Raw genomic sequence first — 15,248 nt, forward strand, 5'->3', positions numbered from 1 at the left:
ATCAATTGTTGGCAGCATTTGCGTCTCACATTGCAGTGGTTGTGTTGATGCTGAAGAAACGGGTATTGATGATAAAACCAAAATAAACGGCCTTCCTATATTTATTCAAGCCTGTGAGAAGTGCAGAGGTAACAAAAGAATGCACAGACACTCATTTTAAGGCTAAAAAAGATATATTAAAAAAAAAACAAGGATGAAAAGTATACCTGTTTGTAAGCTTTACTAAGGCTGTTGCAAAAATAAGTGGGAAATGGTGGAAAGATACCTCTCCCAGGAATGCCTAAATACAGGAAGCTTGTGGTAGTTGTTAACGGGGTCTAGAAAACCTGGCTGGGAGCAGTCCCTCTTAGCAGGCACTCTGCGCTAATTCTGTGAGTGGGGAAAGCAAATGAGGAAAAATAAATTGATAAATACCACTCTCATTTTCATTTAAGATCATTACAGACAGACCTCTAACAGTTAAATGCTTCCTTTCAATGTATTGAAATGTATATCCTACCACTTATTTTCTGTCTTTCTAATTAATATTGTGTAGCCTTTCATCTAAGTTATTACTTACTTTCCTGCCAGCTTTTATGGCCAAATGAATGGGATCACATGGTTTAGAGGAACTGAGTGTGCTTTACACACAGCAGTTATTAACAGGAAAAAATACGTAACAGCAGTTCTTGAAAATTGTCAGATTCTGATGTTGTTCTTAAATTTTAGATTTAATGACACAGTGATGACTCCAGCTATTCATATCTGTTGTCAATATAAAATCGTAAAAACACAGCACAGTGGACTCTGTGTCACATTACCTAATTTAGTGAGCCCTACATTCTGTCTTTTAACACTTTATTTAAAAATTATGACTGCCAAGCAAAATGTCCTTAGGTGAGTCCCATGCTGCTTTTGTTTATCAGAGTTCATTTAGTTCATCCCTTGTTAAAAATACATAGCAACAGATGCTTCACAGTCTTTGTTAAAGTATTTGCCTGACCTCTGAAAATGTAGGAATCCTTGTACTAGGTTAAGCAATATCATTCATCTTAGTACTGTTGAAATTATTTTTTCAGTGTTATATTTTTTTATTGGGTGCAAAGTACAAGTGAGATAGTTTATGGAGTTCATGTGTGAGACAACTGCGCATTCCAGTTTTTAAAAACAGTATGTCTGAACATTATGACTTTGAACATTTTTCAGTAAGTTGTTTCTTAATTCTGTGCAACATGCTGGAATAACCTGCTTTTCTCTTTTCCATCAGTCTTTCCGTGGACAACAATGTGTAACATAGACTTAATACAAGTGAAATAGTAGCTTGATGTATTATTTTGTATAGAATTATTGAATCATAAAATAATTGAGGTTGGAAGAAACTTCAGGAAGTCATCTAGTCCAGCCTTCTGCTCAAAGCAGTGTCGTTTAATTCAGACATGCTCTAATACTTGCAGATATAGTTGATTTAAAAAAAAAAAAAAAAGTTAAATGAAAATATTTTCTTTTCTGAAATACTTTATTTATTCTTTGGTTTGTCAGCATTCTGTCACATCAAGAGCTATCTAAAGTAGACTTTCAGATTTTGTCTGCAAATCCGTATCTTCTTCTGACTGACTTGTCTATAGCTTTTTATTTCTTCTGAATATCTTGCAAGTTATATTATCTTTCTGCAGTCCCTCTGAGGTTTTTTGATCAAACTAAGGTAGAAGCAATGAACTAAACTGGCAAGAAATAAATTGGAAGGGTGGTGGATTACCTGCTGGCTATTTTTGAAACCATAAAAACAGTTTGAGGAAACAGGCTTTGCTTCAGTCTTACAGCACCACATCAGAGAGAAGTTTGGCCAGGTATTTCGATAGCTCTGTGCTGTCCTTGAGGACACAGGTAGTCTCACCTGTTTAAAGCTTGCTGAGATATGATATAGAAAGGACTGTGTTCTTCTAAATCCTGTTTACGTTTAGTGTACAATGGCTGAGATGGTTTGCAGATTAAAAATTGTCCCCTCACTTAATGCAGCATTTTGATGGAGAAAATATTTATATGTGTTATAAATAAACTTTGGCTTCCCAATGAGGAACTGCAGGAAAACTGAAGAGTGCATGTTAAGAACTGGATAACAACAAAGGAAAGCTGCTGCTTCAGAGACAGAAACAGGATCCAACACCACCAGCGGCAAATTAAGAAAGCATTACAAATAAATCAGAAGGATTATGTTTGGAGTAATGAGACAATGCGAGGAACAATGTGATTACAAAGATCTGGCCCTTGCATTGTTAGGCAGATCCCTCCTCCAAACCACTCCGCTGACATTTGCAGTTGCCCCAGCGTACTGTTCTCTGTACCAATGCCGTGCAGGAATACTCTGAGAAGAACAAAGAACGCTAAGTTTGTTCCCAGGTCTCGCCTGAGTTAGCGGAGAAGCTGTCTGCAGTGAGCAGGGTTTAGCAACGGGTAGTCAATGACCATGGAGCAATGCGATGCAGCAAGCTGAAGACGAGGGCAGCAAGCTCAGCCCGCGCCAGCAGTGTGCCCGGGCAGCAAGGAGGGCTCAGAGCATCCCGGGCAGCGTTACCGGGAGCAGAGCCAGTCGACTGAGGGCAGTGATTATCCCCCTTTTCTCAGCACTCACCCGACTGCACCTAGAAGACAGTGTCCAGTTTTGCCCCTTCCCTCCCCCCCAGTACAGGAAAGATGAGATGATTGGAAAGCTGGAGCCCTTCACATCGTGAAGGGTGAGAGACAGCAGACAAGTTTAAATAAGAGCAGTTCTGACTTAATATAAGGAAAAACTTTTTCTCCAGAGAGCAGTCCAGCACGGGGACGGGCAGCCCGCAGCAGCTGTGGGATCTCTGTCCCTGGAGGTTTTCAAGACCCACCTGGATAAATCCCTCTGCAACTGAGTCTGACCTCATAGCTGGCCCTGCTTTGAGCAGAGACCTCATGAGGTCTCTTCCAACCTGAATTTTTCTATGGATTGAAGTCGTTTCCAAGGTCACAAGGGCAGGGCTGCCTGGGATCTGAACTTTCAGGCTCTGATGTTCAGATGTTCATGCAGCAATCTAAATCATGCTTCAATACTTCATCTAGATCCTGGAGGATTTCTTTTGTGTTGAGATCTACCAGCAAACAGAAAAGAAAGATGAATTTTTGTTGGATGATGTTTTCCTTTCAATATTAGGAAAAAACAAAACAAAAACCTTGCTAGAGACTTTTAAATCAAAACCACTCACATTACATCAGCAAGCTTTTTTAAGGAGCAGGAGAGGATTCCATACAGGAAGATCTGATGGAGACATATTGGCCATTAGCGCACGCTCATGTTTATGACCCTTGTTCAGGAGCAAGGGAGTTGGAAATGTTTGCTTGCCATGTGGTCTTGCCTTTTTGTGTTCAGTTTTGATTATAAAAATGTTCCTGTTTAAAAGACATTAGCAAGGGAATAAATCTTTGAGCACGCAACCTCTTTGAGCGTAGACAGCCCCAGTATTTAACTTGTAACAAAGAGAATTTTAGTGGAAGCTTTTTGATAAAATGCTGGCAGCGTATCAGAGGAGCAATTTGACCGTTTGAGATGTGAACGAGGATGTCACACTGGGTGTTTAAACTTCTTACCTTTCCCCTTAATTATATTTCTTTAAATGATTATGAGTCAAATATGACCAATATGCCTTTAGAGTATATAACATTTCCAAATAGTGACTTAATTAGAGAAGTCATTAAAATTTGCTTTTAGCATAATCCAGAGATTTGACAGCTCAGCAAGACATGAGACAAACTAGCAGTGGTGTAATGTGGTAAGAATTAAAAGTGACCAGAATTATTAATTTTTGGCACAAAATCTGTAGGAATAAAAGCTCAGGTTGTTGTTTAACTGATTTTGTTTTAACTGAGATAAAAATTCTAGCTATACTTTAAAGTTGCATTCTCTTTCATGCAAGTGACAGACAGTTTAATACAAGAAAAGACAGGTTTAGTGTCAAGAGGGGTAGGGGTCAAATAATAATAATAAAAAAAAGAATTCATTAAAGGAAAGTAAGGGATAGAACACAGATGTGAATATCCCTTGGTAAAATATTTCATTTAGCCGCTTTTGGTCTTGCTTCCTTTAACTGCTGGACTTTGTCTCAGCATGGAAAGCAGACCCTTACTTTACCTACGCTTTTGTGTTCGAGGCAGCATTCTCCCTTTGTTTAACGAATGCTCAGGGAGGTTATAAATCTGTAACATTGCACTTCACCTTTTGTCTCTTGCTTAATGACCTTTTAAAAATAAATGCAGAATAGCAGAAGGAAACAGTATCAGCAATGGAAAAGCTGACACATGCGCAACCTGAGCTCTGATTTTTCAGATCGCTCCAGTCTGTTAAACAAAACTTCTTTTTCTTTGCTTTGTGGTTTAAAAAAGGGGGGGGAAAGGTGGGGAGGGGAGTGTTTTTCTTAGCTGGATTCTTTATCTCATAATAAACTGCAGAGTGTTCACTAGAAAAATGCCACACGGAGTTACTGACCTACCAAAAGGCAGCCAGTCATTCAAATATAAAAACAGATTTTTTGCATAGATACCTGCAGTTTTGTTTTCATGTGTCTGTGGAAAACTGTCCCTTTAAGGGGCTCTGGCAAGAGCAATTGGAACTGGCCTTGTTTGTTTCTCTTGCATAAAAATGATGATTTAAGCTTCTCATCAGACTCTTTTATAGTTTCCCACAGTACAAAATTTAATCTACCTAGCCTTTACAACCCTTGCTGTGATAAAATGATGTATGGTACCTTCTATGTGAATCCATGAAAGTGTATATATCACAAAGGAATGCTTTTCTATAAAATGTTAGTTCTCCATCTGAATGAAAGGAAAACTGAAGTTTCCCAGCACTTCAAATCAGTACCATAATTTGGGGGAGGGGGCAGGGGTGATGATTATAATGGTGTTTTTGGATTCATGGGTATAATAGTGAAATGCTAACATTATTTTCTATTGTTTATGTATTTTGTTTAACACACAAGATCACTCCAAAGGAAGGTATTTGAGGAAGAATACTGGCAGAGGGAAGCCAGATTCATTTCGGATAGCTGCTCTGCTCTATCAGCTAGAGAACAGGCTCCATAATTTTCAAAGAGCTTCAGACTGCTTTCAGGTGCCTTCACCACAACTGCTTTTATTGCAGAATAACCACGCTAGCTGAGCTGGCTTTTGCCGACAGTCGTTTGTAAGCTGTGCCAAATATTTTTCAGTTGTTTTACTGCTTAAATCCCCAAGGGTCCCAAAATAATTGGGATACCAAAAGCAAAAACAGTGCGCTATGGGCAGGTCACTTGAGCTATCTGTAGTTTGTCCACGTCCGCAGTTGTGCTCCCTGGCTCCGAATGAACAGATTGAGAGTGAAGCGGTTTTCAAGTGTCCTCGCTGCCTTTTTTCTCCTCCAGTTTGGTGTTATCTGTTCTCGCAGTTTAACTGCAAGCCTGGTGACTTGTGTGGGTGTTTTCCTCAAAGCCACAGCACTCCGATAAATGTTATTAGGTCAGTTGGAAAAAGGTACTGGATATTTAAACTTGTCATGTCACATTATGCAATTGTGAGCAAGGGGACTGTAAAGCTGGGCTCTCCTCGCTTGTTAAGCTCTGGTTTAGTTTGAGACCGTTCATCCCTTTATATGCCACAAGCCTCCATTAACTTCTGGGTGAAATACTGTGCCCTATATGGGACTTCTTATTTTATTTCTGTTGTTAGGCCCTTACTGAACCTTTATTTCAGAATGCTAGTTCTTTAGTCTCATTTTTGCAGTTATCTGCTGGAAGGACCCTCAGGTGGCAGTTTATTCCCTGGCAGCGCACTTCGGTCTTTTGGCTTTGGACCCTTGACCTTTAGGTGGATGATCCTGCCGGGGTTAAGATTCATGCTGTAAATCACTCTGATCTCAGATGTAAAGAACATCCTACTTTAACAGAAAGTGCTCTAGATTGGTTTGATTTAAAGTAGTGCCGATGCCTTGGGCCCACATGGCTGACTCCAGGAACATGAATAGTGAAAAAGAGATTGTTTGAAAAGCAGTAGTGCCGCTTCGAAATCTTCCAGCCTGCCTGCTCCGTGCGGGTCGCAGAGCTGTCTCCTGAAGCCCCCGCTTTTCGGGCGGTCTCTGGTAGCGGCGCTAGGAATCCACCTCCGGGAATCCAATACGCGTTACTGCATCTAGTAAAAAAGTCCAACTGCCATCAGAGGAACGAATCTCACAAGCTGTTAGTGTTCCCATTCCCTGCCTTCTGCCAAGATGAAGATTGAAACTTTAATATGAACTTCAAATTGTCTCTGATGGAAACTGTTACAGGCCAGTAAAAAATATTTGCTATTGTAGTAGCTCATGTAGAGGACAATTTCTTCCAGGCTGCCTCACTATTTGTCTTTATCTTTTTAAACAAAAATTTTTCGCCTTCTTTCTGCAATTCAGAGTTGAGTAAACTTTCTTTGTAACGTGGATGAGGTGAATGAAGGGTTCCTATTGATACCAAGCATAACCTTTGAATTTTATCATTTAATTTATTTGTTTAAGCATGCAAATTCATTTTCTGATTCTACTTTCCAGGCTATCTTTGATCTTTACCACAGACTTTAGGAAAATGTTTCAAAAAGTAAGTTTATTGAAATAAAAATGTTGTTTTACTTCTGTAACAAAAGAGAAATAGGGACTTGAATCAATTTTCTCCCACTTGTTTCCCTGGCCCCCAGCATATCACTGACAGCATAATTCTGAGAATCAAGGGTTGCCTTATACAGTTGGATTACTCATAATAACGGCTGATAACGCTGCATTTTGCTGTATGCCATTTATAATACTGGGATGCTTTAAAAGAAAGGGGAAAAAGGAGTGAGAGATGGTGGGGAGAAGAAACTACTATTCTTCCAGTTAGGATTAGAATTATTTTTACTGATTGAACAGTCTTATAAATCATCAGTGGCAATCCAAATTCCTCATAATACGAATAAATGGCAATGTTTGCTTAGAAGGTGCTGCAAGGAGCTTCTTTGAAAAATTACTTAACACAAATACTAAAGTAGGAGCGTTTTGAATATTGGTGCAAGAGGACTGTCTTTTCTCAAAGTTCCCTTTCAGGTAACTTTGAGACGAGAAAGAAAAACAAGGCAACCCAGGATGAGGAGCGGAAAAGCAGAACACGGCTGGCCGATCGTGTGCAGCGTGGGGGACATTGAACTGAAAACGATCCGTTTGCCACGGAGTATCCTGGGGTAATTGAATGCTCCGTAATGAGGGCGCAGGATGTGTTAATCATTCCATTTCAGCCTTCTTGGCAGGAACTTGGCAGTTAGTTACAGCGAAGCAGGCACTGATACTGAACTTTTATTACCGCTGTCCATGCGACCGGCAGATTTTATTATTGTACTGTTCTTCCTGATCTTCTGAATGGAGAAGTAGATTATACTACTACTTCTATGGGATCTGATGCGAGCAATTTTTATAACTTTTGCAATATAAACTTCTACTCTCTTTTTTTTTAACCCTTTTCTCATTCTTCTTTATTCTTCTTTATTTATTTTTTTTAAGCCCCTGTTTAGTCTGTTCAGCCACAACAGACATAAACCCTAAGCAGCTCTATCTTCTGGAGAAGTTAAGGCTTACTTAGCCATGTATGTCTTAGTCAAAGGGGAGAAGTGAGCTACTGGAAGAGTTAATTCCATCTTATATAGCTTACTGTGGGTGCTCTTTGTCTTTTGTAAGTGAATTTTAACTGGCAAAGTGGTTTGTATGTCTGCTTCTGTTATACAGTCCTTTTTAAAACCTCCCATGTGCATTGTCTAGTGTTACTAAAACAAACCACTAGGTTTCACCAAACTGACTTCTATATCTGGGAGCTGAATCTGTTACTAAGGTCATTTGATACTTGCTGAGAAACTGTCAAGCATAATTTTTCCTTTTAATAAGCTTTGTGCAAGGCATTTGTAAATCATGAACTGCAGATTACCTGTTCTCCTACCAACTCTTCTCTGTTACACTCTGAAAATATTCCCATGGTGGCAGTAGAAGTTGTGTTGACTTTTTAAATGTATTTCCATGTAACCTGAATGTTTGCATTTTATCAGTTTTAGTAGGTGATTTTAAAATAATCAGTTTTGTTACATAACATGTGCAGTCATATCTGTGGGATCAGAAACCCTAACTTCCCGTTTATGCGCTGGCACTATGATAATAACAATCAGGACAATAGAAACCCGTTTCAGTCTTTTCATATGAGTGACACTAAAGTCCTGTTTGCAGCACTTGATAAGAGACCACGTTCTCTGCCGTGCAGATTGCTCTAACTCTGTTGAAGTCGATGGAGCTTTGGCAATTTCTATGCTTACGAATTGCTTCGTGGTCTTCATCCGAGTTATTCAGGCAAAGGGTACACTCACTGCACCAGGACTGGTCTCATACCCTGTTCCAAGTATTTTCAGTTGTATCACTGATTCTTCCAGGGTGTGGAAATTAATGGTGAATCCTCCTTTTTTGCTTATATGTGTTTGAATGAGGTGCTGCACGGAAACCAGAGCTGTCATCAGCCGCACTCGATTTCAGCTGAACAGGATCGATACAGAGCGCAGCACTGCAGCGGTGACTTCATGTCTTCATCCCGCTCTTTTAAGCAGCGACTTTCCTCTACCTTAGGGAAGTTTTTTCTCTTGGGATTGTTCACAGATTCAGCAGTGACTGTTGGGTTCCAGACCATAAAACATAGTGTTATACTGAATGTAAGAAAGAATTTTTGGGTAACTCTGTTTCATGTATAGGAAATCTGAATGATTCTAGGTTTTCAAAGATATAACGTTCTTGATAGAAAATGCCTATGATTTATTTAGGGCTTAATCTTAACATCAGCACAGTCAGCAGAAGGTAAGACTTCTACCTTCCTTTCTTCCTCATAAGTTTTTCATAACCACACATATCTGTAAACTGATCAATCAAGATATTTCTCCTACGTGCTGGGAACAACGAGGTCTTAGCAACATGGAAAGTGTTTGGGTATTGTCATGATGAAGGTAATTTCAGTAGATGGAAACTAATATATTTTTGTGAGGTTTTCTTAATAAAATAAAAATAAATGGAGTGGAAAAGTTTAGCTAACTGGAGATGGATTATAAGGAAACAAAAACCATTGGTAAGAAAATAGTGTCAGCTTTTTTTTTTGTTATCAGAACTGTATTTGAGTACTGGATGTCTAAATCATTACAGAAGGTATTAATAGGTAAAAGATAATAAAATAACATGAATTTATTATGATCTCTGAAAATATTACACCTTTTATATTATAACTTTAAATGCAAATTGCATTCAACTGCAAGAAGGGAAATAATGTCCCAAAGGCATTTCAATTAATTGTTGTGGTTAATTACACTCGTAATTTTACTTGTGCGACTAATTATAATCAGGTTTTATGGTATATATGGACTTATTTATAGCACTAAAAGCCCCAAACTGTGGTTCAAAAAAAAAGAAAAAAATAGAGGTGGTGAGGGTTTGGTTTTAGGAAATACATTTAAACTCCATAATGAAAACTTCATGTTCCCCCTCCAGGCAGCTGGCTGAGGTGAGATGTATCTGTGCTCAGAAGGAGTTTGGAGGGCATAAACAAGACAAACACTTTTTGGGGACAGTTTCTTTCTCTATCTGCCTTTTGAGCGGTGAGGCCACCGCGGAGCTGCCAGGAAGGCAGTGGCGAACGGGGTGCTCCCGCTGGCTCATAAATGGCAAAGCAGTGAGTCACTCCCGCATGGAATTACTCTGGATTACAGACCGGGAAATAGGGCTGAGATAAAGCAAGCAGGCTGCCCGGCTGGATGCCGCCCGGCACACGGGGCGGGAGCCCTGTTCCCACGTTGTCCGTGACAGCCCGGCGACCTCGCAGCTCCCCTGAGCGCGTGTGCTCCCTGCTGCCCGGAGATAACGGTTGTCACCCCTTTTGTAAAGCGCTGGAGGGTCGACAGGTGAAAAACACAAAAGAACTCGGTATTTCTGGGTCCTTCTTGTACTGTTTCTGTGTTTGACGCTAGCCCGCCGTGCCTTGGCCAAACTGCTCTCCGGGCCCGTGACGTGAAGCTCCTGAAGCACCAGCCAAAGCGGTTGCTGGCAGCAAGGGTGCGAGTCAATGTCCTGACGTGTACAAAGGTCTTTAGAAGCCTCAGGTTAAGGTTCCAGAGGAGCACATATATATCTTTAATGTGTCGCAACCAGAGTTTTCTTGACTTTTCCAGAAATATATAATTTATTAGCAAACCCTGCATTTCCTTTTTTTATATTTTTTTCCTACCTGAAACATTTTCCATAGTCTACTCGGGCTACACAGAGCTATCACAGCATTTGTTTCTCTATTGTTGAAATTTCTCTAAAGCCCATGTAAAATGTAGTTTTAAATGTTTTTTAGAAAACAATCACTATATGCCTAACTGTATTGTAAAGAACCTTCTCTCTCTAAATGTGATACATTCAGAAGTGGAGTGGTACCTCCTGTGCAAAGTGTGATGGTAGAAAATGGTCCTCCCCGTTTCTCCGTCAGAGATGATTTAGACTAGACCTGCTACTAATATATTTATGAAACTTCAGAACCAGCTGGTGAGGTTAGTTAAGTTTCTTTGTATCCATTTTTGGAAATTTGGAAGTGCACATTTTTGACTATGGATAAATGGAGGCATATTTTACATGGATCTGCTATACGACATCTGCTTAACAGCAAAACTGCTAGCTATGTTGTCTTCCTTGTGCAGCCCACATCTGGATGGGAGAGAAAGGAAAGAAAACAGAAAAAAGCTTTTCCATTTTTTCCAAGCAGTCATGGAAAACGAATTCAGTTCTCAAAGTGCATTTCGAGCTTGTGTTCGTCTACAGGGAGGAGGTGAGCGCAGGACAGAGCTGACAAGTTTGTGAAAATTTGTTGTGGAGAATGAAAATGTTTCTTGTGAATAATGCCTGCGTTTCCGTATCTCTCTCTGCTTCCTGAACGAATGCTTTGCTGAAAATCTGCTGCGTTAAGAGTGTGTGTGTGTGTGTGTGTGTCCTGCAGATTTTCAGATAATTGCAGTAGGAGTTAAGCTGGGCCTATTTTATTATGGCAGATCTGCTAGTTCAGATCTCCAAGTTCTTGCCCTCAGATCGAGGTCTGATCCAAAACTGGAAAATGTGTGCTTTCTAGCTGCGGTATATAACACGTGGTATAACCTCGATTTGCTATATTTTTATAAATGGGGAGGATCCCCTTGAGTCCAGGGAGCCGCTTGCTGTTGTTTAACAGTGATGAGCGGCCACGACCCCGCTGGCCCTCACGGACGAATCCTGCACGCTGCCACGGAGGACAGGGCTCCCGTAAGCGATGCAGCTTCTACTCTTGTGATAATCAGCCAGAAGGTTTAGCAAGTGCACTTTGCACTTCTGGGCACAGGCAGTTCTTGGTTCTGGCTTTCTGAACTCGACGATGCTTGATGATGACTCCTTTTTTTTTTTTTTTTTTTTTACTTTTTTTTAACCTAAAATATACTTCTCCAGTGAATTATAGCTTCCAGTGCTGTTTAGTTTTCTATTGTGTTCCAGTTTTCAGGCACGAAAGCTACGTGGTCTTCAACTGTTTCCAACATATGTGAAATGTATTAGCAAAATTCTGTGATAATTGTTCTTTAAGTGGGAAAAAATTGTTCTTTCTGGATCTTTCTAAATACCTCTTTTTCCTTCCCCGGCCCTTTCCTGTACTATCGCAGCTTGCCTGTTAGTCGTGTAGGAGTTACTATAGATTCCTATTGTCTCTGCAGTGTAAGAAGCTTCATGCTCAATGTTGTGGAGATACAATTCTTGGAAATCTGTGCCTGGAGCTAACTGTAGAATAGCAAATTACTTTTCCATAACTATCCTCACAAAGGAAAACCAGGTGTCCTACTTCAAGCCTTCCTGTCTTTAACTGTTTTTTTATTTGAACAGCTTTTGCTGTAGATTTCTGTTGATTTACTGCCCAGATACTAGTCCTGTAATTGGTATGTTCAGCACCAGAACAGGCTGTGGGTGGCTGCAAAGAGACGCAGAAAAACGTGGGCGAGAGCTTCAGGTGGCACCGATCATCCCAGCTCCCCTGGGCCGTGGCTCCGTGCCACGTGTCCTACCAACCCCAGTCTGGGGTCAGATGAAATTCACAGATTGCCTTTAACCTCCAAAGCCTCGTGTGCTTTCGGTGTCCTAAGGACCTCTGTCATCATGAGCTGCAGTAATAGCGGAGATGAGTTAGCGTTAATGTCTGAAATGCCTGGATGTGGGGCTGTCAGCGAGTCCTCAGTCAAAGGGGCCTGATACAGTGTTGTAAAAATGGGAACGAATAGAGTGACAGTGCTCCAATTTCTATGAAACAAGAATCTCATAGACTACAACTACGTGGCTCACACTGAAAATGTGGGGAGGAAAAAACACAAACAAAAAAACCCAACGCTTTGTCCAGCAGAGAAGAGGCCATTGCTGAGTTTGCTCTCAGTAAATAAATGCTGAATCTGCCCGTTGCTTGAGACCTGGTGCTGCACACTGACTGAGCCATATTCTTTGCATATGCCAAACTGAAGATACTTAGGTTAAATTTTTCTTAGAGCACAGGATGAGCAAGATCTTTTTGCATCACAGAAGTCTCAGATTAGAGCTCCTTTCTTTTTCTTTTTTTCTGTGAAAGACACTGTAAACATTGAATCACCTTATCAGCTATTTAATCTTCTAAATTAAATAAATTGTATTGTGTTATTACTATTCTTCTTCCTATTTCAGAAGCAGAATGATCCTGCGGAGGGAACTGGTTGTTCCTTGCTTCATTACTTGAGTAAAAATTAATAACGAGATTCAGTCAGAAGACTGATTTTGGAGATACAGGAGCCCAGAAGAACTGAGGATGAATTTCAGCACTGTTTTAGGTTGGGAGAGCTTAAGCAAATATTTTCTTTGGTGGTAATTCTGTAGAAATGGTCTTTCAAGAGGAATTCTACAGTGTTTTCATGTTCCATAGCTGCAAAGAACTGCTGCAGGTACCTATAGGTTGTTTTTTTTTGTTTTTTGTTTTTAATTCTTTGGAGAAAGAATTGCAGTTAGATCATTAAAAAAACAAAACAACTGCATTTCACTTTTCTCATAAAATTGGCATAAAATTCAGCCTCACTCAGGCAAAATTAGCCATACTTATCTATTTAGAGCTTATTCATGCTGAGGTATATGCAGCAGAGTGCTTAGAACTATACGAATCATGTTTTCAGCAGATTTTTTTCCCCCCCCTTAGCTATATTTTTAAATTTTTCAGAGGGAATAAGATCCTCCCCATAGTAATTAATTTCTGTAAATGCTTCTTCTATCCACAGTGTAACTGAGGCCCAGCATAGCGAAAAGTTGCCCAGGAAGTGACTAGCAATAAAGGGCAGCTGACCCCGATTTTTTGTTCTTTATTCGCTCTGTTCACCCTTAAGAGAGCTGCTGATGAAATGAGAATGATTTCATGAATTCGGTAAATAATCTGAGTGAAGAGGGATGGCTAGCTCTGACGCGTGCTCTCCGAAGGTGCCAGGTCTTGGTTAACGAACCAGGCTGGGTCCTCGCTGGCGGCATCTGGAGGAGCACTCACGCTGCCACGCTCAGAAATGGGAGCTCCCGGTTCTGTGCGACTTCTGTATGCGATTGGGCCGTTTATGATGTTGCTCGTAAATCTTGAAAGAGCAGTAAAATGTGAGCCTGTCAGAATACACCCATTTATCACATCTTGTAAAACAGCCTTAAAACAAAGCCTCTTTCTTCTTAATTTCTCAATGCTTTCTCTGCCTGTGGTATATTAAGGGAGGTGAAGGAAATATGGAAACAGGTAATGGAAAAAGATGGTATAGAGATGCTCTGCAGAGGGATGAATAAGTACCTATCCCGCCTAGCTAAACAGCTGAGCGTTTGTGCTGAGATAAAGCTATCCTGGGTAAGTCAATGGTACTATTTTCCCCGTGGTAAGAAATAGCGCTGTATCAAGCAGTTCTGTGTGTGCAGATCACACTGTGGCAACCCCCATGAAGAAAAAGATCCAGAAGCCTGTCGATATCAGTAATGTCCAAATGTAGTGTAACTCCCTCCAGAGCCTCCACCCACCCCGAGGAAAAGCAAACCCAATGAGAAACTTTGTGAAGAAACTGGAAAAAATGTCACTTTCCTTTTCTTAATGCTTGTTGTATGGATCTTCCTCAGGAAGAACAAGAGAAATAAAAACTCAAGGCAATGAAGATATAGTAGGTCTCATTCAGCTTTAATCTTTCATTTATGTTTGCTTCTCAAAAGTTTTTTAATTATCTAAAAGTACAGTTAAAGTCCTAACTATTCCTCTAAATGTAAAAAGGTGAATTTGCTTTCACACGTGGTTTTAAAGCTTATATTATTGATTGCTATATATGAAAATAATTTTTCATCCTGCTTTTTCTCCTTTGGTGAGCTGTGTTTAGTAAGTCTTGTGTGATTTTCCTGAAAATGACCATGTAGCTGTCACGTAGAGCTATCGCTGCAAATGTTGTCCTAAGGAAAAAAATATAATTTTGCTAGTAGAAAATTCTATTTTTTGGCATGGCCATAATCTAAAATTCTTAATGAAGCAGCAGCAAGTTATATGGCATTAGCTGAAGGAAACAGCCAGCTATGTTCATCTTCAGAGGGAGAACTGGAATACTATCCGGAAATCCCATTTCTCAATATATTGAGCTTTCCTATAAGTAATTGGATAAGGTCTGAAGAAATCAGTTCAAATTACAATCTTCTTGGAAAAAATATAGATCTTAACCATATGTGTATATTTTACAGGCATGTTATTATTAAAAAAAAACAACAGATGGAAACGTTCACATATTTCTAAACTGAAATTTAAAAGCTTCTAAGATGTGATACTGGGAAGAGCCATTTCTTGAGCTGTCCCATTTTATTATGCAAATCAAAACTATATAGGATCATCAAAGTCTCATGCTTCAAAGGCAATCCTCCAAAGAGAGGGAATTTCCACAGATGTGCAATTAGTACATGTGGTTGAGCTTCCCTTTTTCTCTCTAGCACATTGTGTCAGCTGTGGACATCCGAGAGTAGGAAGCTGTATTAGGCTGAATAAATAGTCTCAGTTGTGAAACCTATTGACCTGAAATCCAGAATTAGTAGATTACCTGTAAAGAATCCAATATCCTTATCTACAAATTAATTTAGATATACTGAAGGAGGAGGGAAAAAAATTGTATGAGTACAGATGAAATTTGTCATGTATCCTTCA

At 39.9% G+C, this 15,248-nt stretch overlaps 1 protein-coding gene across 1 annotated transcript in view; it reads left to right on the plus strand.

Moving 5' to 3' along the window:
* The first annotated feature begins 14,125 nt into the window (after positions 1 to 14,125).
* The window catches only part of LOC112968785 (lysophosphatidic acid receptor 1-B-like), a 28,804-nt gene continuing 27,681 nt past the window's right edge, over positions 14,126 to 15,248 (plus strand). Inside the window, exon 1 of the mRNA XM_026071377.1 lies at positions 14,126 to 14,236. The gene's annotated coding sequence lies outside the window, so the exon portion shown is untranslated. The remainder of the gene's footprint in view (positions 14,237 to 15,248) is intronic.

The sequence above is a fragment of the Apteryx rowi genome, unplaced genomic scaffold (genome assembly GCF_003343035.1).
Source record: "Apteryx rowi isolate R43461 unplaced genomic scaffold, aptRow1 scaffold_324, whole genome shotgun sequence".
NCBI lineage: Eukaryota > Metazoa > Chordata > Aves > Apterygiformes > Apterygidae > Apteryx > Apteryx rowi.